The sequence below is a fragment of the Eubalaena glacialis genome, chromosome 2 (assembly GCF_028564815.1).
Source record: "Eubalaena glacialis isolate mEubGla1 chromosome 2, mEubGla1.1.hap2.+ XY, whole genome shotgun sequence".
In the NCBI taxonomy this organism is placed as follows: domain Eukaryota; kingdom Metazoa; phylum Chordata; class Mammalia; order Artiodactyla; family Balaenidae; genus Eubalaena; species Eubalaena glacialis.
Genome location: NC_083717.1, coordinates 26741265 through 26768307, shown reverse-complemented (window position 1 = coordinate 26768307; position 27043 = coordinate 26741265). Strand labels below are relative to the sequence as shown.

At 36.9% G+C, this 27043-nt stretch overlaps 1 pseudogene; it reads left to right on the top strand.

Annotated features, from left to right (window-relative positions):
• Positions 1 to 589: 589 nt before the first annotated feature.
• LOC133084578 (eukaryotic translation initiation factor 2A-like) lies at positions 590 to 27043 on the top strand (annotated as a pseudogene).

Genomic DNA, 27043 nt, shown 5'->3' with positions numbered 1-27043 from the left:
AACTACGCTTAAGATGTTTTTGTCTACGTCTCTGATTGCTTAAGTGAGCTTTTTAAAGAAATGACTGGGAACATAATGGGGGTGTCATTTCTACTCTACTTGTTACTAAACAGCAAAGTCTCATTTTTTACTTCTCTTTCCTTTGACTCAAGCTGATGTCATCAGCTGACTAGCCAGATGATTTAGGCCAAACAGTTGGTTGACAGTCCTTTGGAGAATCTTTAAAGCGTGAAAGTGTTAGAATTACATCTTCTGGGGACCTGATATATCTCCATCTAAGTTGCAGATGTGTGGAAATCGTTTGAACTACTTTTTAAGCACACGAAGATGAAAAGGAAATATTAATATTGGCTTCCTTCAAATATGTGACTTGATCTATGATGCAAAGAATTTTTTTAAAACTAGAAAAGATGCTAGGTCTTTGTTCTTTTGAAACAAGAGCAGAGATAGCATTTCTCTTAAGCCTCAATTATTTATTTGCCAGAAACATATGGGGAGAATTATTAGACAAAGCTTTCATATTTCTGGAAGGATTTATTTTGTAGCTGTCAATTGGGATGTGAATTATACAGCTTAATATCGTACGCGAATGACTGAAAGTAAGTGAAAGGATTTGCTACATTTGTACATTTTATATAATATCCATTGTTAACTTGAATTGACACACCTTATGCAAAGTCTTAAAGCATACACCACATTAGAGACTGTTTATCTTTGAAAATCATGCAGGACTACTTGATAAAGCATTTATGTATTTAAGACTGTCTTTAAGAAGTTTGGTTTTTTTTTCCCTCTGTGTTTCTGTATCACTTCTTCCCTTTACACAGTAATTTCTAATGCCTTTGATTTCTACCACATTTTAGGAAATAAACGATGAAAATGAAGAGGACCTGGTGGTGTTGTCTCCTTACAGAATTTTAAATGACCTTTGAGGGCCTGGTCGATGTTACAAAGCTTTAATCACTCTTTCAGATAGTGGTTTCTATACATCAAGTTTGGTTTGTTTTCTTTTAACTTAAAGCTAGGAGTCTTCCTGTAGACATATGCTTTCATTTCTCTTGGGTAAATGCCTAGGAATGGAGTGGCTTGGTCATATGGTAGATTTATGTTTAACTTCTAAGAAACTGCCAACTGTTTTCCAAGGCAGATGTAAGATGTACCCTTTTACATGCCCACCGGCAGCAGAGGGGAGATCTGATTGCGCGTGTCTTCATGCACAGGTGGTGTGGTCACTCTTTGACCTTAGCCATTCAAGTGGGCATGTAGAGGTATTTTTTTGCGGTTTTTTTTTTGTATTTCCATAATGGAGAAATACATTGAACATTTTTTCATGTGTTCATTAGTCATCCATATATCATCTTTGGCAAAGGGTCTGTTCAAATCTTTCCTTATTTTTTTCAAATTATGTTATCCTGTGGTTATTGAGTTGTAAGAGTTCTTTATATATTTTAGAAACAAATTTTTTCTTGGACATATATTTCACACATATTTTCTTCCAGTGTGTAGCTTACCTTTGCATTTTCTTAACAATGTCATCTGAAGAGGGTTTTAATTTTGGTAAGTATACTTCAATGATTTGTTTTCTTTTATAGTGTTTGCTTTTTATTTCATAATTATGAAATATTTGCCAAACCAAAGAAAACAAGTTTTCTTTTAGAATTTTTATTTTTTTCGCTCTCACATTTAGATCTAGGATTGTTCATAGCAGCTTTATTTGTGATAGCCAAATTGTAAACAACCCAAATGTCCATCCGTAGATTAATACATAAGTAAATGGCATATCCATAAAAAGGAATCTTACTCAGAAAGGAAAAGAAATGAATCATTGATACATGCAACAAAATAGATGAATTTCAAGATAATTATACTGAGTGAAAGAAGTGAAACAAAAAAATAGGGTAAATGATATATAACTCTGTTTCTATACACATAGAAAATGCAAGCTAATCTAAAGTGGCAGAAATCAGATTAGTTGTTATCTGAAGATGGGTGAGCAAGGGGTGCAAGGAAAGATGTGTAGGATGCATTACAAATGGGCACAAAGAAATCTTGGGGGAGCCAGATATGTGCATTATCTTGACTGTGATGATGATTTCACACTTAAAATATGTGCAGTTAATGGACTATTGATTACACTTCAATAAAGCTTAAAACATAAATAATAAATAAATACAAATTTGAATGAAAAGAACAAACTTAACACTGCATTGATAGCCTTAAAAGTGAACCCAGCGAGGATTTGAGGACTTACAGGATGGCAGATTTTGTACTAAATGTTTCATATAATTTATCTTATTTATTGTCCACAGCAATCCCATAAAACTGGGATTAATAGGCATGAGAAAAATTAGCACCAGTGAAGGTTATTGACTGTATGATATCAAATAGCTATGAGACATCAGTGGATTGGCATTTAATTTAAATGTTTATCTTTTAAATTCTGTCAGTTCTTTGAATTATGAATGTTATATTTGTACACAAGAGATACCATTCGTTTTCTGACCTTGATTCTTGCTAACTGTATCCCAGTCATAGAGGTTTTGTAGAACATAATTAAAATCTAAAAAAAAAAATCATAGCAGTAGGCTGATAACCAGCTTCCATGTTACAATATCATATTTCAGAATGGATATTTCTTAGTCAAATTGCTGTTATGTAACCAAACATCTCCATTGTCAGATGTAAACATGTTATCTGTCATATCACACAGGCTGGCTTGAACTTTGAAGTAATAAAAACTATGAATTCTTGAAATATGTGAACACTTTTATTCAATTTAAAAAAGACAAAAGGAAGGAAAGAACAGAAAACTAACAGATCATAATCAGGTATTAGGGGAAAGCTCTGAAGATTCGATATCAACTCCTCTCCTTTCTGGCTAATAGTTATCCCGAACCATTCTTCAACTGGAGAGTGTTTCTCCTCCAAAAAGAAGGGAAAAGTGTCCAATGGGTAATATATTTTGGCTTTAGTAGATATTTTGGTAGAAATCTTATAAATGGTTTTGCCCCCGGGGAGGAGTTGAAAGCAGTGTCTGAGGGAGACCCTCTTTGTTCTAGGGGTTCGGCCAAGAGTGGAGTCACCAACCACTGCAGCTGGCGATCAGCCCAACAATTCAAGTGTAGCCTCGACCAACACAGAGGAGGAGTGAGACAGCACACAATGCATTCCATGGTTGCTACCGGAAAGGGAATCCTGGGCTCCTTTATTTAAAAATAAAATAAAATAAAATAAAACATGAAAAGTCAAGTATGGACTACATTAACCATGAATGATGATATCCAATAAAATAAATAACTGTGTGATTTATTACTTATTCTTCCAGGCCTCACTTTCCCTTCCATGCTAGAACTAGAGCTGATAAAGGAAATGAAGATGCTGAAGATCATTGCAGGGATGTGAGCTCATGGGAACATTCATTTCGTATCTGCATCTGACAGTGGCCTTTTGTTTCTGAATGTTCTTCTTTTCCTCTCTTCTTTTCTTTGTTTATTCAAGAATAGTTGATTTACAAAGTTGTGTTAATTTCAGGTGTACAGCAAAGCGATGCAGATATTTAGATATAGATATATATAGATATATACATATATTGTTTTTCAGATTCTTTTCCATTATAGGTTATTACAAGATATTGACTCTAGTTCCCTGTGCTGTACAGTATGTCCTTGTTGTTTGTCTATTTTATATACAGTAGTGTGTATCTGAATGTTCTTTCATGTCTCCTGAATCTTCTGGGAAATGCAGCTTCAGAGAGAGAACTATGTGAAATGTGTGATATTTGGGATAGACAAGTTCATTTTACCAAATTTACATCTGTTCGATGTTAGTTGAGGTGACTTCAGATAACAGATTAATATTTCAGAGATGTCAGGTTTGGCTAGGTAAAAGGGAAATTCACCCCAAATACTGAATTTCCATATAGTTTTGTTCAGCAAGGTGTATATGAAAATGGGCATCATCATTGAAGATAAAAATCAAAGAAACCCAAAGCAAATATTTCATAAAACGTCCTTCCTACTGAGGAAATGGATGTCCAGTGTCATGGTAAGAAGTAAGGCTTTGGAGAGTCCTTGGCTTGCCCCAGGCTTGCTGTCTCCTGCAGGTTGCTGGTAATAGTCACATTGTCTATTTTGAGAGTGACCTCAATTTCATTATTACTTTCCAGCAGCTCTGGGAAGGAATCACAGCAGTCATTCTCACATTTATAGATGTGGAAGCCACAGTCCAGAGAAAGCATGTGACTCGTTGATATCATAAGGCTGATGAATGGGGTTAGCAGGCATTAGCACCCAGGTCTTCTGGCAACCTGTTTCCTGTTCTTCCTCTTTCCATCAGAGACCATCGGACAGAGACACATGGATCATTGTCACATGGACTTGATGGTTCACAGTAACTAGGGAACACAGGACGTGTAGGTGTCTACAAGTGTATCTCTTTGTAAAGGTGAGGTTCTACATACCTTCAAGACTCTTTTAGGTTGGGTTTCACAAAAGGCAGACTCATACGAGGACTTGACGGCCAATAGTTTATATGGGGGGGAGCAAAAGCAAGTGCCATCAAGGGAGCGGGGAATAGAGACAAGGATGGGAGGACACGGAGCAAGGGTCCTTGTGGAGTGAACCACTTCTGTGGACGACCACGCTCAGTTCTGGGGTGTGTCTGGGAGACACTGAGGAACACACCTCTGGACCACCCGCCTCGGGCAAGGATACTGGGATGCTTGTGCTCCAGATCCCACCTATCATTTCCCAGCATTCGAGGCTGTCCCCAGGGGCTCTAACACCCTGATGCCTCCCCGGGGAGCCGGGCTGGAGCCGCAGCTGCTTTGGGAAGACATGGGAGCAGAGACCTAAGGATGCACCAGGAGCATCTTCCACAGACACAGGTTTGGGGCCATGTGGCTACAAAACTGCGGCAAACTCAAATGTCTTCCTAAAAGGATAATGTCCTCTAATGCTCTGAATAGCTTTCCAAACTCTAATCAAGTCAAGGGAGTCAGATGTCCACATGTTGTCCCAGAGCAAACCCTTCTCCTGTGAAAAGTGTGTCCGCCACCCCACAGACAAGGCTCAGGAGAGGGTGCTATGGGCTGTGTCTGTGTCCCCCCAATTCATGTTCAAACCCTGTCCCCCAAGGTGATAGTGTCAGGAGGTGGGGCCTTTGAGAGGTAATGAGGTCATGAGGGTGGACCTGCCACGATGGGATCAGTGTCCTTATAAAAGAGACCACAGAGAGCTCCCTCACCCCTTCCTCCAGGTGAGGCCACAGTGAGAAGATGTCGTCTATGAACCAGGAAGCCAGTTCTAACCAGACGCTGAAGCTGCCTCTGCCTTGACCTTGGACTTCCAGGCTCCAGAACTGGGAGAAATCAATCTCTGTTGTTTAGACACTTCCAAGCTGTGGTATTCTGTAACAGCAGCCAGAATGGACTAAGACAGGTGAGTAGGACTGACATATTTAGGGGAAAGAATATCAGGAAGGGGGATCAGCATATGCCAAGTTGTCCTGTCTGTCATGACTAGATCACTGGGGCTGGATCAGGAAATTCACTTTGGGGCAAAGTGGAATTCTGCGTGATGGGCTTGCCAGGTTCTTGAATGTCAGAGTAAGAAATCTGAATTTATCCTTGCAGCAAATAGAGTGTCAGAGAAAATTTTTGTTCTGGAGCGAGAGTCTTAGGAAAAATCTGGAAGCCTGTTCCTGACACGATGCCATGTCCCTGGGAAAGAGGATGTGTGAAGAGTGAAGAGGATGCTTTTACTCCTAGTTGATGTCACCCTTGTCCCCTGTTGTTTAGATAAAAACAAACAAAAATTACTTCAAGGTCCTTCTTTAGCAGCGATTGTGGCAGCCAATGGGTGCAGAGTTTGGGTAGTTTCAAAAATGATATGAACTATCATTTTAAAATAGTATTATAAAATGAAAGAAGTGATTAAAAATAAATTTGAAGTAGTATTAAAATGTTAAATTCACTTGGAAGCCTGGATGGAACAAATGTTCATTTGATGAAAATCTTTGCTGGAGTCTAGTGGATATTCACTTGAATGTAGGAATTTAAGTGCTGAAAGAACATATTTCTCCCTGGGTCCAAAAACACACTGGTGGAGAAGTTGAATATCCAAAATAATAATATCAATCATGATAATAATGATAATTTCCATAACATAAGGTAAGCAAGGCTAGGAGTGGATGGTATGGGGTTCCTATTGATCGAAAGTGGAAACGTTGTGGAGGCTATGAAAAAAATGTTACTTTGAGATAAACATTTACATGTCTTATAATTTAATCAATTTTATTTTTTGGAAAAAAATGGATAATTTTATTATCATTTACATGTTGAGAAAATTGGAGGAACTTAGATTTATCTGGCATGAAGAGATGGTGATTATTTTCAGAATTAAAGGAATACTGTAAATGTACATTTAACAGACCGCTAATCAATTCTGCCACATAAATAAAGCACGATTACGTTCATCTGGAATGAAAGAATGGGAAGGGTTTTAATTGCCATGCTTTTAAATAGTCGCAGCTGTCTCTTACCAAATTATTTTCAGTTCTATTTGATTTGTCCAACTCAAGTCCTGGAATGTAAAATATATGAATGGGTCACTCTTGGCGCTACAACAAACAAAGCAGTTTCCAGTGAGATTATGAATATCGTTCCCCAATTTTTTATCAATGAACCAAGGGCAGGACAGAAGCTACACACTTGGATAAGCTGAGTGCAGCATTTATGGTGCCTTTAAATTATTGTACAGATTCTTTCCCTCTTGTGTTCCGAGTGCTTGTTCCTAGATTTGGCAGCGATGTAAAAATCAACTTAATTACGTACATCTTATTTTCTAACTATATTAGCCAGGAGCTGTAGAGTTTAATAAACATTGGGGCTTATGTAAAAATAAAAGAAATACTTTAAAATGCTAATAGAATTCAGATGAACCTCAGGCGCTTGTAATTAGTAAAAGACAGTAAGCATCTTATAGGTACATAGATACTTGTACTGAAATAAACAAAATTGCTTAAATACTGAAAACAACTTAAGAATGAAACACTAAAATAAAAAAAAAGAAAAGAATGGATTCAGCATTGTAGTTTAGACCTAATCACTTCATATCCCAACTGTTGTAGTTTCCTCTAATTCATCTGAAAAGAATGTTTTTCTTCCAACATTTTATTCTTTAAATATCTGTCTCACAATTATTAGATATTTCTCTAGAACTGGTCTTGAAAATCATGTTCCTTTCATGCTTAGAATATTTCTGAGACTGTTCATTTGCAAATATATTAGGAAGCACATTCTCTAGTTTGGAATTCCAGGCCATCTACATCTGGGGTCACAACAGGTCCAGTTTATGTGCCCACCTGCCTCCAGCCTTGCCCTGGACGCCTACACTATGGCATCACTTAACCTCTCAATACCTCCTGGTGCCTCAACCTTCAGGGATGCTTGGGCTTCTGCACGTGGTCCATGTGCCAGCCGCGACGGGAGTCAGCTGATGCTCTAGCACCCACGTGCTCAAGAGGCAGGTGAGGCCACCAGGACGCACAAGGAAGTGCCATGCAGCGTTATCATCTGCAACCAATGAGTGACAGGAAATGAAAGAAGAGGGATGTAGTGGCCAAGGTTCTCCAGAGAAACAGAACCAATAGGCAATATACAGAGATATATAGAGGGAGATGTATTATGAGGAATTCACTCACTCAATTATGGAGGCTGAGACATGCCACTACCTGCCACCTGGGAAACTGATGGTGTAGGTCCAAAGGCCTGAGAACCAGGAGCTCTGATGTCCAGGGTAGGAATAGATGGATGTCTCAGCTCAAACAGAGAGAACTAATTTAACCTTCTACTACCTTTTTGTTTTATTCCGGCCTCAACGGTTTGGATGAGGCCCACTCACATTGGGAAGCAGATCTGGTTTCTTCAACCCACCAATTCAAATGCTAATCTCTTTGAGAAACACCATCACAGACACACTCAGAAATCATGTTTCTCCAGCTACCTGGGCATCCTGGAGCCCAGTCAGGTTGACATATGAAACAAACCATCACAAGGGCAGACAGATTTATTTGTCTTTCCCTGTGCCCCCTGACCCCAACCCAGGGAGTCAGGAGTCCTACCACTTCCCAGTGTACACAGGCTCCCCCTTCCATGATATCCTTGAAGCCACACTTGGGACAGTAATAGGGCACCTCTGCTTGTCAGCCTGACCACCCTCCCACCTCCAGCAGTAACAAGTACCCCTTCACCTTGGCCAAGCCAGGAACTGAGACTCCACCTTCACATTAGAAGTAACAAGCCAGACCCACCCTTCTCCCAGTGGTGTGGGATTGTTGCTAACAGAATACTCAAGTAAGATCCATAGCCTCATAACACTACACCCAGAGTGTCCCAAAATTCAATCCCAAAATCAGTCACATCAAGAACCAGGAAAATCTCCATGTGAACGAGAGGACACAGATGGTAGAATTATCTGAAAAAGATGTCCCAATGGCCAACAGAAAATTGCTGCAATGAAGCACACTTGAAACAAAATGAAAAAATATACCATCCTAACGTTGAACCAGAAGAAACAGTTTTTGACCTGAGAAATACAGTAACAAAGAAAAGATTCAATGGGTGGACTCAGCAACAGATTGGCGAGGACAGAGGAAAGAGTCAGTAAACTTGAAGATAGAACAACAGAAATGAGCCAGTCTGAACAACAGAGAGAAAATAGGCTGAAAGACAAAATGAGCTGAGCCTCTAGGACATGCAGAATTCTGACAAAAGGTTTAACATTTGCCTCACTGGACACCAGAAGAGGAAGAAGGTGGACTGAAAAAATACTCAAAAAAATAATGGCTGGAAATTTCCCAAATTTGGCCAAAGACCAATCAACCCAAACAGGATACATCATATTTAAACTTATGAAAACTAAGACAAAGAAAAACATCTTTTCCTGAATGAAGAAAACTAAGAGAATGTGTCATACCTACACTCAAAGGAAGTTCTCTCAATAGAAAAGAAATGATGGAAGAAGGGACCTTGGAACATGAGGAAGAAAGGAAGCACTCAGTAAGTAAAAACATCATTAAATACAATAGTCTTTCCTTCTCCTGTTGTGTTTTCAAAGTCATATTTGACAGGTGAAGTGAAAATTATGATGGTCTGATGTGCCTCTCAACATACGACATAGAGGAAATATTGCAGACAATTATATTATAAACCGGGGAGGGTAAAGGGATGTTTTCTACCCTTACCCTCTGATTCAGCCATGCTGGAAAACAGTTTTGGAATCTTTTCCCAAATTAAACGTATATTTAGCATACGACCCACCCATCACACCCCTGAGCATTGATCCCAGAGAAATGAACATCTTTGTTCTCACGGAAACCTGTACATGGATCTTCACAGCAGCTCCCTTTGAAATAACCAAAAACTGGAAACAACTAAAATGCCCTTCAATAGCTGAATGGTTAACAAAAAATACTGGCTCTTTTATTCCATGGAACACTACTGAGCTATAAAAAGGAGCACACTTTTTTCTAGTTTAATGGATTTTATTTCATTTTTATTGACATAGAGTTGACTTATAATATTATATTAGTTTCAGGTGTCCAGCATGGTGACTCAGCATTTTTGCAGATTATACTCTGTTATTCGCGGGGTGGGGGGGTGGGGGCGGGAGAGGGGGTGTGTGGCCTGAACTCTGCTGTCCTGGAGAGGCATCATTCAACATCCTTCTTCCCTCTTTCTGATTCCTGCACTTTCCCTCTCTTCTTCCCTGCCTCATTTCACTCCTTTTTTCTTCATTTTCCTCTTTCAGTGTTGGAATTTTCAGTATTTAATTGTGGTTGCAGTCAGATAGATGAAATATGTGACCAGGCTCTAAAACTTCTTACTGTCATTCAATTTTTATCTAATGCTCAAGTGCCAGGTCTTGGGAATTTTATTATTAGCCTTGAAATTAGCAGCGTTCAGCATTTGCGTCTGCTTCCAAAGTATAACGATGACCGAAATGAGGAGCACCAATAATTCATGTGTAGGAATGGAGTGTGTAAGGGTGCTGGCACCTATCAGGTGATGTCAGTGGGGGCGGTCACTGGAAGGGGCTTGATTTGGTGGATTAGGAAGGAACGGTGAACAAAGTCGCCGAAGAAAACTACCTCCCTTACGATGACAACCATGCCCACGTCTTTGATCGTGCTTTTCCCATGAACCCCATCCTCCCAGCTCTACGGCTCTGTGGTGTCTGCCATTCTGCTTCTCAGCCTCTTGGACACATAGTCTGCTTACCCGAAGATGCTTCTAGCTGTAAAATCACCCCATATCCCAGCTCACCTCCAGTGTTTCCTTGTTATCTCATATCTTGGCATCGTAATTTTTCATTGAGTTGTTAGATCTTTGATAACTTCTGTCTGATTTTTAAGATTTTCCCCCAGTTTTTATTGTCCTCTTCATTAGAAGAATTGAATATCCGAACCCACCATCCCCATATGCAGGACTCCCTTCTCTACTGATTTGAGATGACTTTTTAAAAAAATATACAATGTTGTATAAGTTTAACCCAATTTTTAGATTTTCCTTTCTGTTCTATAATTTTTTTTTCTGTTTATACACATGGCAGTAACCAACTGCTTTACTTATTGAGGCTTTGTAATATGTTCCAATAACTGTTAGAATGACCCCTCTTCATTGTCCTATGATTTTTTATTAGTCTTCATTATTCCAGTTTTTTGTATTTCTGTTTTTTCCCCATGAACTTTAGAACAACGTTAACTAATCCCTGCCAAAAATCTGTTGTAATTTCGGGGGAATAATCTTATATGTACATATTGAATGAAGACAAAACATCTCTGTGATATTGGATCTTGTTGATGGACATGTTCATAATTTTTCCATCCTTTAAAAGTTTTAAAAGTTTTCTTCATACAGATATTGTCATTTTTGTTATGCTGATCTTACATAGTTTATCTTTGTGATGTTATTCTGAAAGGAATATTTTCCCATTATTATTTGGTGTTTGCATAAATAAAAGCTGTTTACTCAGTATGTTAATTATATAATACCAGATTTGGGTTGTGGTGAAGTCATTAGCAGTAAAAAATATCTTGGCTTTTGATTTAATTAACAAACTTTTCATTGTTAAATAATTATAGATTCACAGGAAGTCGCAGAGATGGTACAGAGAGGTCCCTGTAGCTTTGCCCAGTTTCCCTCTGTGGTTACATCTCACATAATTATAGTGTAATAGCAAAACCAGGAGGTTGACTGGGTACAATGTCTATGTGTAGTTCTATGTCATTTTATAACAAGTGTAGTTTGTGTAACCACCACTGCAATCAAAATACAGACTGTGCCATCACCACAAATATCTCCTTGTGCTGTGCTTTTATAGTCATACCCTCCTACCCATCTCCACCTTCCTCAACCCCTAGCAAACACTAATTTGCTCTCCATCTATATAATTTTGCCATTTTGAGAATGTTACATAAATGGAAATGTGATATATGACCTTTTGAGATTGACATTTTTCACTCAGCACAATGCCCTTGAAATCCACATGAACTGTTATATGTATGAAAGGTGTGAGGATTAAAAAAATTGCGAGATACACTCGAAGAAAATGTCCAGAATAAAACACGGGAGAGAAAAGAACGGGACAGAAGCAATATCTGAAGAAATAATTTTTTCTTCTTTCTAATAATTTTCCAAAAATGACAAAAGAAATCGAGCTGCCAATAAAAGAAATCATGCTGTTGTTGTATATGAGCAACAGCATGATAAATATGTAATTTTTAGATAGTGCTTTATAACATCATGGTAACACAGCTGAAACCACTGAGATGAGAAACCGTAAAAGCAACCAGAGGGGGAAAAAATACAGATTATTTTCAAGTGAACAATGATAAAATAAATACCTGGCTTCTAAAAGAAAACAATAGAATCAAGAAAACAACATGTTTGAAGTTCTGAAAGAAAGTAACTCCAAATCCAGAATTATATATCCCACAAAGAAATCCTTTAAAGATGAAGGTAAAAAAATAGTTATTTTTATACAAACAAACCTAATCCAGTTCATCATCCTTAAATTTTCACTAAAGGAAATACAAAAAAAGTGTCCTTCTGGCAGAAGGAAAGATTTCAAAAATGTTGGTTTAGAGATGCAGGAAGAGTGAAGAGAAAAAGGTAAAGATTTGGGTAAATGAAATAAGGATTAACTACATAAAATTTTTAAAAAACTTCTGGAATGAAAAATGAATTTAGAATCAAAACAAACAGCAAAAACATAGTTTGGGTGAGGGTTAAATTGAGTAAGAGTTGTAAAGTCTTTGTAAGTATCCTGACTGAGGTAAAAGTGCCGATTTTTATTAAGTATTAATAAGCCAAGAATGCATATTACAGAGTCTCTGACAATCATTAAAATAATAAAAAATAGATAGTACAATTAAAAAGCTAATGGGGGATAGAGTAACAGAACAATCTAAAAAACTTAATCTCAGAGAAAAAAAGAACTTAGTAATAACAAGTGAATAGCAAGATGGCAAATCTATACACAAATACGTTAGCTATTAAGTGTAAAAGGACTCCGATTAAAAGACCAAAAATTGTCAGGCTGAATTAAAGCTCGTGCATGCACATGCACACACACCAATTCTATGCTGTTTACAAGAGATTCACCTGAAGATTACATGAAGATTATATAAGATTATACAAAGGTTAAGGTAAAGTGATGGGAAAAGACCTATCACGGAAACACTATAATCAAAATGCCTGTAGTTAGATTAATATCAGGCCAAGCAGACTTTAAGGCAGGACGTAGCACTAAAGAGGGGCATTTCAAAATGATAAAAGTTCAATTCACCAGGAAGATGTAATAGTTACTAATTTGAATTCATCAAACAGTATTGCTTCAAAATATACGTGCAAAATAAAGAACAAAAGTACGGAGAAAAATTCACATCACAGTAGATGATAGCACACCTTTCAGAGTAACTGATAAAACAAGCAGACGACAAAGACGAGCCATAAAGACATAAAAGATATTGGCAAAGCAGACCCAACAGACGTATCTACAATATTATCTCCAATGTCTGCAAAACACATGTTATTTCCAATATGCACAAAACTCTTACAAAAATAGACTGTATTCTCTGTAAACCGAGTTTCAAATTATTTCTAAGGATTAAAATAATACAAAACATGCTTCTTGAAGATAGATGAGTTAAGCTAGAAATCAGAAAACCAAACAATTCCCAAACCTTTGGAGCATACATCATATATTTCTAAATAATCCATGGCTCCAAGAAGAAATCGAAATTAAATTTGGAAAACATTTTGATAGAATATAATTTTAAAATAATCTGACTAGTTCAAAACTTGTGGATACGGCTAAAGACAAGATTATGGATTTTTGGGTTTTTTAAATTGTGAATAATATATATAGCATATAAAGATATATTAGAGTATGTTAGAAATATTATATAGATATTTAGATACATCAGGAAAAAAAGGAATGTATAAAATCAATGAGCTAAACACTCACTTTAAGAAATTAGAAAAATGACAGCAAACAAAACTTGAAAGGTGGAATAATGGGAAAAAAAGAAAAAGTGAAAGAAGTAATTAATAAAATAGAAAATAAACAGACCCCAGAGATGATCACCAATGCCAAAGTTTGGTTCCTTTTAGAGACTACTAAAACTGGTAAATTCTTGGTGAAATTGATCAAGAAAAAGAGATGGACAAACAACCATTATCAATAGTGAATAAGGACATATTACTATGAATAACATGAAAATGCACTTATTTAGTTATTTATTTTTTTAGATTGAAGAATTTATTTTTTGGTGCAGAAAAATTAAGACATTATACTAAATCAAAACTCAGCTAGTTAGCAGTTCATGAATGCCAATTTTAAGGATTGTTTCTAGACAGCTTCATATATCTGTTTTGTTTATTTGAAGGTTAGATTAGCATTAGGGTCATATTGAAATATGCAATAGAGAGTATCCAGATAGGTAAAGAAATCTAATCACTAATGACAACAATAATAACTATTAACATTTGATATAAATTATGATGATCTGTGCAGTGGTGAATCTATAGAGTAGAAAGTTTGAAAGAATTAAATAACTGAGTATTATATGGAAAATCTCTAAAATATATATATGTAGATATATATATGTTTTAGGTGAACAAAAAAATCAAGGTACAGGAAGTGTGTATTTTATGAAAACATTTTATTAAAAAGGTCTAAAATAACATTATATATTCATATCTGCTTTAATAGACATATAAAAATTCCAGAAAGATGCAAAAGGCAGGGGTTAGCCTTGTGGGGTTGAAAGTGAGAACCAGATGGCCTGGGGACAAAGTGGCCATAAGACTTTTCCCAGTGCATCTTTAAACATAAACATAAAAGACATGATAGATGTAAATCTATATATTTATTTATTTTTTCAAAAATGCTGTGCACTGCATAATTTCAACACCCTTCATATCAGATTCTAAGTGCATGAGACCCCAGGAGGAAGCATTCCCTAAAACCTCCTGTGAATGGGATATGAAAGGGCACACTCAGGTCATGCACTACAGCAGGCCTGTTTTAGATCCATGTGATATGTTACATCATTTTTTTTAAATTACATTGGAAATAGAAAATAAAATAAAATAAGTTAATATTGCAAGAATTGGAAAGAAAGGAACAAAGCAATCATTATGTGTAAGAGATATAATTGCCTCCATAGAAAGGGACGAAAAGTCAGCAAAGATTGAACTAATGTTCTTTCAATTTGTTATCACTGCAAACAGGAACACTTCAGTACCATATTGTTAATTAAAACATTTCAAGCTAATTCAGGCCACACTGAATTCTCGGAACTCCTAGAGTGGGTATAGGTCATTCATTTTTAACACTTTGCTATGTGCTTCCTTGAAGTATCATAGAATGGTGTCATATGTTAGTTTGACCTATCTCCTTGGACAGCAGAATCCCAGAACACAGAGATTCTATTTTATGATTCTTTCTTTAGCCCCATGGACTGTCTCAACTTGTGGGCAGTTTGTGTTGAATAAGTGTACTCGTCTTCAAGTGATACTTGGATTGAATAAATAAATCCAACAGGACACGGACATCCTAGGTTTTGTGAACTGTCAAAATCATGCTGTCGTGCAGGACAAAGTATGTCCCCAGACCAACAGCATCAGCATCACTTGGGAACTTAAAAACACAAATTTTTGGACCCCCAACCCAGACCTACATAATCAATGGGTGGGTTTTACTGAGACCCCCAGGTGTCTCTGATGGATGCTGAAGTCTGAGGGCTCCTGGTCTAGGAGTAAGAGTATCACACAGAGACAAGATGACAGATATCTCAGAAAGTTAATGATCTGGAATTTCTTTTTCCGGGCAGTAATCATTTGCACCAGTTCTCTTTTTAGTAGCCTTGTACTCATCTAATTACTTTGCAGAAAGTTGCCCTTGACTCTCATGTCGTACATTTAGGGTTAGACGCACACACCTGCGAATTCCCCACGGAGCGGCGTTCCTCAAACTTTGCTGGGCAGAGACTGCCATGTGGAGGGCTTGATGAAAACTCTGCCCTACCCTTGGAACTTAGAGTCACTGGGTCTGGGGTCATCTCTAGAATTCTGCATTTAAAAGACAAAATAAGCTATCTAATGAATCTGTAGCAGGTGAACAGGGGACCACATTTGAGACCTATCACCCTGCAGCACTGCTATACAAATTGTGATTGCAAATCAGTGGTTGGCATCATCTGAGATAGTGTTAAAAATCCAGACTCAAGAGTCCCATCCCAGGCCTATAGTATCAGAAACTTCATTCTAGCAAGATACTCAGGGCATTTGCTACGCATATTAAAGTTTGAGATGCCCTGTTGCAGGCAATTCATGAGAACACTAGGGCCCGTGACTCTGTGTGAGAAAACACTGGCCAGAGGGAAGGTGAACTAATTTCCAAACAACTATTTCCGATTGCCATTTCTAGCACTCTGTTGAATTACACCATTCTTATTCTACTTCACTTCTGATTACTCTTTTCTCCTTGATGACTGCAGTTCTAGAAGAAACCTAATACATACTATGTTTATAACAGTACACATATAAATAGCTCTAATGAAAGCTCAATGGAAAATATACAGCATTACAGACGAAATTGATGTAATTAACAATAAATTATGTAGAATCCTTTATGTTTTAGTAGATCAAAATGAATTAGTTGATTGTAGGAAGTTAATAATTAATTTGAGAAGTTTATGGCAAGTTATTGACCCAATAATGTATTCTGTTTTCTTTCTAGATTTTAATATTTATATAATTTAGCAGTTGTTTTTTTAAAAGAGGAATATTTTAAAGTCTTATAATTGGATCTATTTCTATTAATTTATAGTCAAGTGGAGTACATTTATTTAAGATTGAGAAATACCATTTGCATTGCATTAACATTTTGCTAAGAGAGACAAAATGTTGGTACTTATTAGTATAAAGGAGCTTATTAGACTTTGAAGACGTGGCTTTGAATTGATTTTAGTATAAGCGAAACTTTTCATTTTTTAAAAAATATGGCTATTTGGATACTTAGCCACTTTTCTTGTTTTCTTTGTAGTTTTTTTTAAACTCTATTTTTTTTTTTGCTTGTGATTTTCATAACTTATTCATCTTTTTCTCTGTATTTATACCTTAGGGACTGTCCTGCAGCTCTTGGTAGTACTTAATGACTAAAAATATCTAGATGTCTCAGAATTAATGATGCACTTAGAGTCTCTAAATATTGCAGAAGGCTTGCCTAAACTTGGGCAGAAACCTGGCCTCCTGTGGGGTGTTGTATGGCCACACATCCCTTTGGAAATAAGATGGGATATAAATAAACACATGCGTAAATAGAGGTGGCCTGATGGAAGAAGCTACAGGCGGATTCTTCATCTAAAATTATACACATGACTATCTGACATTCCATCACTATAAGGCATTCCTTCAAGAGACTGCATCTTCAGAATCCCACATGCCCTTGAGAGGGATACACCTTATGTTGTGCTTCTGAGCGACTGTCCTTTGATTGCAGAGACTATGAGAAAAAGCATCACTGTGAAGGGATCAGCAACCAGGCCAGGGAGCCACAAGCATGCCAAACACAAGTTCTGCCTATTTGTTAAATTTTCTAACTCAGAGATTTTAAAGACAAATGAAGGTCTTTTATTAACAGAGAAATGTGCCTTTTTAAATTTGCATTTACATAGAGAGAAAAGCCCAGCAGGGTTGTTTGTTTTCAAATTAAAGAAGCATAAGAATAAGTTATATTATATCTGGGAAAAGATGGGGCCCCCTGGCTGGGATGCAGGCCCTCCGTCCACTAGACTAGAAGACCTGATTATCCGCTCGACTTTGCTAAGTATCTGGTGTATTTTGGGTGATTGGCTTTGTCTCTCTGGGCACAGGTTTGCTCACCTCTACAGCAAATAGGACTAGATGATCCCGAATGTCCCTGCACTGCGTTTGTTTCCCAAAGAACAATAACAAGTGAAAAAGAAAATGAGTAATTCAAATTTTCTCTTCAGCTCATTCTAAAATTACCTCCTCAGGCTTACAGAGCTGGAGTTGTTTTCTATAAATCAGTGAATTTAAAAAAAATTATTGGAGAAAAGGGAAAAATGATTTAAGCAAAGCAATAAAACCATTATTTCATGTTGAAGCTCCAGGCTTTGTGGGTTTTGAATAGAATCTAAAGCTGGATAAGTATTTTATTTCTGACCACTCATTAACCCATTCTTTAAAAGTGACTTCCTCTTTTTCGAAGGACCGCAAAATTTCTCATCTCTTTCAGATACTGTACTAAACGTGTTATTAACTGCACATGAATTTCATTTTTTAAAGTAGGAAATGAAATGACTACTAATTTCTTGCCTGAAGAGTTGAGAGCATCCTACATAAACTAGTGAATCCCATTAGAATGAATTTCACAATGAATACACACATGAATAGTAATTATTGATAGAAATAAAATAAATCCACCAACTTTCAGAGTGCCAAATGGTAATAATGAATGAGTACAGTTGCGCCTGGATGATATTAGCTAAAAATATGATTACAAATGTTTATAAATATAGATTTTAGAAGGAAATTTATATTTCAAATAATTTTCTCTGAACAAACCATACTTCTTTAAATATCCCCAGTATCAATATTTTTGCCCTTTTAATATCTAAGGCTCAAAGATGATAATGATGTTTGGTGTTTGGTTATCTATAGAGTGAGTAAATGCTACTTAAGGTGATAAAAGCAAAAAAATTTAGGAAAGGAGATGATGATAAAAGCTGTATTTGTGTGTCAGGTGTCGCTACCTAGGAGATGCTCTCTACATCGCCCTTAGAATGTTCTTTATCTACTTAGCCAATCATTCGTTCTTTATAATAATGTTAAATCACTTAAGCCATAACTAATAATAGTACAAAACTTGAAATGAATTTATAGGTCCACTCTTTTAGGATTTGGCAAAATGAGGAATCTTCCTCACCAATTGACTGAGAGTTTCTATGAGACGGACATTTCAGGGCACCAAGAGATGGGGACTCACTTCAAGGACTTGATAAACGGTGCCTTTACAAGGCAGTTTTAGGGACTTTTAGTTTTAGGGACTCCCCAGCTGAGGAGAGAGTCCCCTGCCCCCACCACAAAACTGGCCTGCCCATCAATCAAGCAGGTGGGCACAGGGAATTATCCACAACCCACAGTTCAGTTTTATGGAGAAGACCAGACGACCGCTCTTGAGAGGTGGGTGCTGGCAAAGGGCCAGCAGACCCTACTAATCACACCGATTATTTACAATTCTCCATTCACAACCCTCTCAGTTAATCTGAGGAAAGTGCAAAGATGACATCCACCTAAAACTCTCTTAACTTAATGAGGCACCAAGAGATTGTATTTTTCACTGTTCTCTAATGGAAACATAGAACAGAAGCTTATACAATCTCTTAACAAAGAGATGCTACATATTTTACATTTCTTTCTTTCTTTTTATAGAAAGCCTGTGGGAAAGAGGTACATAGATCTTGGAATAATTTACTCAAGAGCAACCGACAAGGCTCAACACCAATTAATTCTGATTTTGAATTTTTTAAAAAGTGACATTTTAACATGCTGAGTGCCAAGTTTGTTTTGCTGTCATTTCAACGACAACAAAATGTATTGGCTAGTCTTCATAACAATTTCTTAGAATATTAGTATATTATAGTGAGATCTTATATTTTATATATGTGATACAAGAAAGAGATTTTCCTAAGTGTTTATAAAAATTACTTGTCAATTCTGTTACTGGAAGAGCAGAATCTATGGCTGGTGATTAAAAACATTTTTTTTCCATGCCATACCTAACACAGACTATGAACAACTGTGTCATATTGGTTTGGAGGATTAATTGTGAGAAGAACTAACTCATCTTTTGGAATCAGTGACTTACTAGAAATTTGTAACTTCCACCCTTGACTTTCTCAGATTTACAACAAAAGTTCCAGAAATAGCCTCATATGGCCAAAAGAACAGATTTGCAGTTCAAGGCAAATTGTTAGCCATTATTTTTCCAGTGGGGAAAGAAATAAGTGAAGAACGTCATATATTAACCTTATTGTACAGAGCAGCTGGAATATTAAGATGTAACCTCCTAACTTAATCTATTGATAAGGACATTCTTTTGAGTATAAAGAAATTAGAGATGTAGAAAGTATGCAGAAATCAGGGCTTCAAAGAATCTTGCAATTTGATAAAACTGAACACATTTCTTTTGCTGAATTGGCAGAATCATAAATCAGTTGGTTGAGGGTATCCATAATATGACTTTTTTTTCAATAGGAGGATTCTGGTGGTTGGGTTGGCAGGTTTAAAATTTGATCTTGAGATAAGACTTAGAAATTGTAAAAGTCAGATTGAATTTCCAGCAGATTCCACAGTGATGGAAAATTCTATCATCTTCTTGACCGCCTCTCTTGCAGGATTTATAAGCCTCCCAGCTTGTGGGCGGGCACAGTTGGAGCAGGAATTGTTGTGCCCACCTGATTATTTCTGGAGTTTCTGGTTCTTTCCACTTAGCTTCCTGCTGTCACTTTCTGAAACAGCTTTCACAGGTGCGTTTAGCCATTCTCTGCTAAAATGGACCAGTAACCCCTTTCCAACTGAGAACCAAGGACGTGACAGTAGAGTATTTTCCTTCTAACCAAAGTTGGAGGCCGTGGATTTAAAGCCGTGTCAATGTGCACGTTCTCATGGGTGTTTCCTTGAAAACTATACGCAGAACCTTAGAGCAGGTATTCCTAAAATTCTTGGTTACTGATGTTAGTTAACTATATTGAGTTCTTTAAAGGGCACTGTCCTTTGAGCCCTCCTAGACAACATGCTTAAAATCCAAATTGCTTCTAAATTATTTAGAACTAATATGTCACAATAATATTAAAAACAATTTCTTAGAGTTACATAGCTATCTTCTAATGACAAAATGCCTGCAACCCATTGGCTCCCTTATTTACGAAAGTATGAAAAATGTTGGTTATTGTGTGATGGAAATAACACAATTTGTGGTGTTGTAACACTGCCAGGCATTCATGATACTCATGTGAGCCTTAAAATTCATGTCAACCGTGTATTCGTTCTGAAAAGTCATGAAGGCATAGAGGAAATATTAAGGATATATTATATATTATTGATGAATGATTATATAGCAAGCTTATGTAAAAGTGCATGGCATCCATTTTTGACCTGAAACCTGTAATTCATGGAATCACATTCTTAAAATATTTTATTGTGCTCTGAAAAAAATGTCCCTCAATGAACACACTAATGTGGGGATTTGGCTCTTCTACCTGCCTTTGCAGCTTCGAGAATCAATTTTAAATGAGGAGAAAAGCACATTTGTAATAACTTCTTTCTCTATCTAATAAGCTTATTGTGTGCCTTGGAAATCAGGAAACTTCTTATATTCCTACTAGTGAAATGCCTCTCAAATTCATATAACATTTGTGTAATTTTACTCAGAAGAATATATTATGGCTCATTTTCAAATTGCCTCGCTGTTGGAATGGTATTGGGCATAAACATGGATAGAATAAAATGCATGGAATATACTAAAATTTGTCACATAAATATCTCATTTCACTGGATAGAAAAGATAGAATTGTTATCCGGCCAGAGAACAGAAAAAATAAAACATAAAATACTCTAAGTTGGATGCCCTGCATCACCTTCAGTCAAATTACATAGAGAAGTTATACAGTTACACAAGCTGATTTTTTTAATACTTGATATTTGAGTAAAGCTACTTACTTTCTTACAATGTTAAAAATTTATTTTGCAGTTACCTGTACTAAACATGACAGAAGCTATGACTAAAGTAAAATAGAATTTAAAATTAGATAAAAACTCATAAAAGTTTGGATTGGGTTTCCTAACCTCCTTGAAATCAAGTACCCTAACATTTTAATTAAACAGAGAAATTTCAACGTACTGAACTGAATCCTATTTGCCTAGTCAGGGAAGGAGATTTTAGGATGCTGGACTCACTAAATTATACTGGTTTGGTTGTACATTTGACATACACATGGATAATCTGCCAGGAGAAAATTCTAACAGTGGGAAGAATATTTTAGTCTCATAAGCAATGAATTTGATATTCAATTTTGTTGATAACAATTCAAGTCTCCTGTCTGATACATCCAAAAGAACAAAGATATAGAAGCTTTAGGTGGTGAAGGTGATGTTATGTCCTCTGTTAGAGTGTTCTGTTACTTCTCTATGGATTTTCAACAGCCTTTGCACATCCTCAACTGCCAAATATCTTGTACATTATCCAAGGTCAGAAAAACCATATGGCTTTATAAAGATCAAAGAGTGAAACCAGAAACCCCACACTTTTAAAAGTAAGACAAACTCCCCAGTACATATTTTAGCATCAAGTGCATATGGCACACGCTAACTGAAAAAATTTATGTGGCAAAGTTAACCTACTTAGAAGTGGAATAACGTGTCCTTTAAGGCAGAAAGGACAAGCCTATATTCCAGTGGGAAAGTGGTACAGTTAGAGACATCAGGGGAAGAAACGAAAGAAACTGGATTACAGAGACTCCAAATGACAGGTAGGAACAGGAGAAAATGGAGAAATTAAGTGAGAAATTAACCTCCAACCTCTGAGGTCATTCTTCGTATTGAAATTCAGTTGTTTTAAGGAGTCCTTAATGCTAAAGACATGATTTTCTCATAGCCAAGGGGGAAATATCAATTACTGTACCCATGTAATCATCCATTTTAAATCATTTTTGTGTAAAGATCGGGTGTATTGAATGGATTTGTCATACTCAGAATGAAACTGGTGCAAATGAAATTCCTGTTAAGGGGCATTAACTTTACTATTTTCTCATTTGCTATAAAAACCTTGTAAGTACCAAGATTTGGGATAGTCTGTGGCTTATTATCAGTCAAGTAGGGGAGGGAGGTGCTTCCTGATGGGTTTAAAAGCAAGTGGTTTTTTCGTTTATAGTCTAGGGAAAAACATCAGTCTTCCTCTTGTTTTTAGGGTTAATTAGATACTATTCTTTTGCTGTTCTAACTCATTTGTTTTCTAGATCCTACTGCCAAATACATTTTAATGGTATTTTTTAATGTCAGCCTCATTTTCCCTGTCATTACCATCCATGGGCTAATCAAACAATTATCTTGTCATTTATTTTATAAGACATTCTATAAAAAACCCATAGAATCCTTTCAGAATTAAGGGGATACCATTATATTGATCATAAACATTATTTTATTGAATATTTCACAGATAATTTTAGTAAAGAAACAAAAGTCAATGTAAGTAAAGGGAGTATCTAAAAATTATTGAAACATTAAAAGCTAATGTATATTGTCATTACAGCTTTTAGAGATTCCTGATAAAGTGATCTATGAGCAATTTTAAGTGATGTATTTCAACAGTTGCCCAGTATTAGTTCCTTAGATTTTGATCAGTAAATTACCATTTCTTTACTATTTAATGTGATCATTCAACATTATTAATGCCTGATGGGAGAATTTGTCACATACTGAGGTATGGGAAAGTCATTCTGGCTTATACACGATTTGGCTTGAACTTTATGCTAATCAGAACAGACTCTTACAGCCTGTCAAACATGCATCGTACATCTACTTTAACCATTAAGGAAAAGAATGCATTTTAAAATCAAAATGGAGTAACTGTGGTTCAGGCATTCAAAATGGAGCCGGGTGGCCATAATTTCAGACATGTTCCTGCATCCCTTTGAACTTGAGTTTTCTGACCTGTGTCAGACTGAAGGACACCACCAGCCGTTCTCAAAACAGTATCTGTGAAGAGCTGCCAGCTGCAACCTTATGGTCTCAAGGTCTCCCCTTGTAACTATGCAACCATTTCAGACCCCAACCAATCCTTGCTTAACAAGCACCTTTACTGCTTGCCGGCTCCAATTACAATTCTTGACAAGCAACTTACGTAACTCTGTGGTTTTTGCCTTTATAAGCCTCACCTATTTTGTAGTCTGGGGAACACTATTCAAGTGCTTCTTGGATCTGTGTCTCCTGGGCTAACGTCCTCAGTTTGGCAAGAATAAAACTCTTTTCTATTCCTATTATAGATTGTTTATTGATTATTTCCATCAACATACTTAAACCTAACATTCTCCTTGAAAGAAAATTTACCCTCGTTTTAAGTCACTGTGATGGCTTTGGCAAAATTTTAAAGAATCAAACCATGAAGGTTAAGAGACAAGGACTTCATCTACAAGCAACCAGATTTTGTTGATTCCCTCCTACTCTGGGGGAAACCCTTAAGCTTGTCTCTCCAGTCATTCTGACCAAGGACAATGTGACATTTAGGGAGGAAGTCTGCTCCATTGGAAGCAGGCATTTTTGCCTCCCCAGAATGGATTTCCACTTGGATCAAAGACCAGTCTACACTGTCTTGGCCACGTTCAATTTTAAACATGGCTTCTGTCATCACCAGTCCATCGAAACTGAAAGCACCGAAGTGGTCCACCTATAGCGTGTCCTAAAACCAGGGTCTATTTTGGCTTCCTGGACATGGGCACCTACTGTATTTCCTCAGTTTGTCTGAAATTCACATCAGGGACTATTTCTCAGTTTCTTACTCCCCTGGAACTTCTAATTTTCAGAGTTCTTCTACATCCTTCTATTCTTATCACTCAACTCTGGTGTCCTCTCCTGGCTTCCAGGCCACACATCTCCAATCTGCATCTTCTGCCAGTCTCACTGCTGAGCAGTGGATGTTCACCCAAATGCTGGCGGGCCAGCTCCACTAGGGTTTCCATCGCAGGCATCTCAAACTCATCACGTTCAAAACAAAACTGTCATTTTTTAAAATTTATTTTAAAAAAATTTTTTAAATCTATTTTACTGAAGCATAGTTGATTTACAATGTTGCGTTAGTTTCTTCTGTACAGCAGCATGTCTCGGATATATATATATATAAGTTCTTTTTCATATCCTTTTCCGTGATGGTTTATCACAGGATATTGACTATAGTTCCCTGTGCTATACAGTAGGACCTTGTTGTTTATCCATCCTGTATATAATAGTTTGCATCTGCTCATCCCAAACTCCCACTCCATCCCTCCCCCACACCCACCCCCTTGGCAACCACAAGTCTGTTTTCTATGTCTGTAAGTCTGTTTCTAAAACCGTGATTTTAATCTCACCAAACCCGTGTCTCCTTTTGGGTCTCCCAACTTCCTGAAGGAACCCATAAGTCATTAAGTTGTCAGAAACCTTCTCCTCTCCTATTCCTACAGCAACACGATAAATAACAAGTAAAATGGTACAACCGCTCTGGAAACAGTTTGGTAGTTTCTTAAAAAACTAAGTATGTGGCTACCATACAAACTTGTAATTGTGCTCCAAGACATTGATGGCAAAGAAATGAAAACTTATGTTCACACAGTATCATCTACATAAATATTTATAGACACTTTATGCCTAATAGCCAAAAATTGGAAGCAGACCAAATGTCTTTCAATGGATGAATGGTTAAATTGTGACACATCCATACCATAGAGTATAGTCAATGAAAAAACAAGCTATTGATACAACTTGGATGAATCCTTATCTGAATTATGCTGAATGAAAAAAAAAAGGCAATTCCCCTAAGTTATATTCTGTATGATTCCACTTACATAACATTGTTGAAATGACTAAATTATAGAAGCAGAGAACAAGAGGGCTGTGGGAAGGCAGGAAGTCATGTGATGGAGATGGTCTGTATCTTGACTGTATCAGTGTAAACATCCTGAAGGTGATACTTTGCTATAGCTTACAGGTAGATTATCATTGTAGATAATACAGGTAGATTACATTGTAGAAAGATGTACAGGTAGATTTACATTGTAGAAAGCTGGCTAAAAGATACCCGGGTTCTCTTCATATTATTTCTTACAACTGAATGTGAGTCTCCAGTCACTTCAAAATGAAAATAATTTTTTAATTTAATTAAAAAATACATAAAAATAGATTTGTTTGTCAAACTGCCTCATGAGTCAGGAGCCATCCAAAAGACAGCAAAAATATACAATAAAGATTCTTCTCTATTCTTGTTATTTTCTTTGACCCTAACACAATGCTACATACTTTCTCTGTATTTTAAAACCAGCTTACAGCACAGCTGGGATACCCAAGCTCCAACTTTGTCATGTAAAGACCAGAGCATGTTTGAAGTCTTCATTCAGAAAAACAATGCAAAATCGACATCCATCCTGGTCAGAAGATGAAACTATGTGCACCAGAAATGTTAACAATGAAGTTCCCTTCTTTGACAACAACGATTTTAATGTGATTGCAGATAAATTAAATTTGCAAACAATTATTTTGTGTTATCACCTGGACCTTAACTATACCAGGTGGCTGTCCATGTCCTGGGGAGTAAGGGCATATTTTCATTTAGTAGATTAGATCAGTACCTCAACTTGGGTGCACCTAATGCAGCTTTAGTCAACAAAAGTTTCCTTAAGGCTGATAAGATTACAATGCTAAGGAATAGAAAACCACTGCTGTGTTGTAACAGCTGGTACAGATGTTGACAAGACACGAACTTCCTATTGTGGGGAAAACTCTGCATTACATTGCAGCAAGTAGAGAAATTGCTTTAGTGCAATTACCCAAAAACGGCTCCATTAATGATGCAGTTTGGAATTTGTGCTATTTACCGTGTCAGTCCTGCCAAATGTGATTCTGCATTTAAGTTGGGACTGGTCGTCCTAAGGCAGACTGCGACAGCCCTTGTGGACACATGTTAGTAGCATCTGAACTTGGCAATCTGAGGAGATGAAGGAAGTGTAGGATATTGCAAACTACAAACTCATTTCTAAACCCATCTCCTCTGATTCTAAATATTTTCCTTGGTGCCCAGGAGGTGAGCACATTTTAACGATCACCTGTCCTCTTGGATAATGTATTAACACTGGATACAAGACTTGGCATTAACTCGGCTCTATCTTGCGCAATTAGGATATACCTTCAAATGCAGAAATATGACAGGTTTCTTGGTAGCCATTTTTGGATGGAATATTTACAGGAAAGACAGTAATTTACCAAGCAGTTCTAAGTGAAGAATATAAACTTGCAACAGCTTATAAGTTTTAAAAAATGAACCAATCACCGATTCTGAACTGCATGAGGAAGAACCATCCCAGAATAAGCAACCACCACCTGGAAATGAAAAGTCACCAACAAAAACAGCCTTTAATAATTAAAGGATGCATGAGGCTGAGACAGCAGAGAGCAAGAGGTGACAGGAGTCCAGATTTGACTCCACTCCCACCTAGCAAAGCCACCATGAAAGACAGCCTCTCAGTCACCTTCCAGAGACCCTGAGACAGACAAACAGACCCAAAACCTAAAGAAGAAGACGTAGGCAATTGAACAGCTGAAAGAACAAACAGTACCTGGAAAACAGCTAGAAAAACATCAACGGGAGAAAATGCAGCAAGAGAGAGCCTCTCTCCACAAGCCAAAGATGTGGAATTGGGAATTTAA